Here is a 663-nt window from a genome sequence, read left to right on the forward strand (position 1 = left end):
CTTTTGGAGGAGCTACGACTGAAGACCCCAACATGCACATAAGGAATTTTGTCGAGATCTGCAGTACTTTCAAGTATAATGGCATGACTGATGAGGCTATCAAGCTGAGGCTTTTCCCATTCTCACTGAGGGACAAAGCTAAGGACTGGTTACATTCTGAACCAGCTGGGTCCATCACTACTTGGCAAGATCTTGCGCAAAAGTTTCTGGTGAAGTTTTATCTGATGGCAAAGACTGCTGCTATGAGGAGTGCTCTTACTCAGTTTGCGCAGCAACCTACAGAATCTATGTGCGAAGCTTGGGAACGCTACAAGGAAATGTTGAGAAAGTGTCCACATCATGGAATGCCCGATTGGATGGTGATCACTGGTTTCTATAATGGTTTGGGGGCCCAATCTCGGCCCATGCTCGATGCAGCAGCTGGAGGCGCCTTGTGGGCCAAAAGCTATACTGAGGCTTATAATCTTATAGAGACTATGGCTGCAAATGAGCATCAAAACCCAACTCAGAGGATGATGTCTGGGAAGGTAACATGTATTCTGGAAGTCGATGTAGCCACCGCTATTGCAGCGCAGCTCCAAGCGTTGTCTATGAAGGTCGATTCTCTAGCTACATATGGAGTTAATCAAATAGCTATGATCTGTGAGCTTTGTGCAGGTTCTC

At 46.5% G+C, this 663-nt stretch overlaps 1 non-coding gene across 1 annotated transcript; it reads right to left on the reverse strand.

Annotated features, from left to right (window-relative positions):
• Positions 1-239: 239 nt before the first annotated feature.
• On the reverse strand, positions 240-346 carry LOC141669390 (small nucleolar RNA R71). Its single transcript, XR_012553676.1, has one exon. It is a non-coding gene; the product is annotated as a small nucleolar RNA R71 (small nucleolar RNA).
• Positions 347-663: the final 317 nt, after the last annotated feature.

This window comes from Apium graveolens, chromosome 6 (genome assembly GCF_009905375.1).
Source record: "Apium graveolens cultivar Ventura chromosome 6, ASM990537v1, whole genome shotgun sequence".
Lineage (NCBI taxonomy): Eukaryota > Viridiplantae > Streptophyta > Magnoliopsida > Apiales > Apiaceae > Apium > Apium graveolens.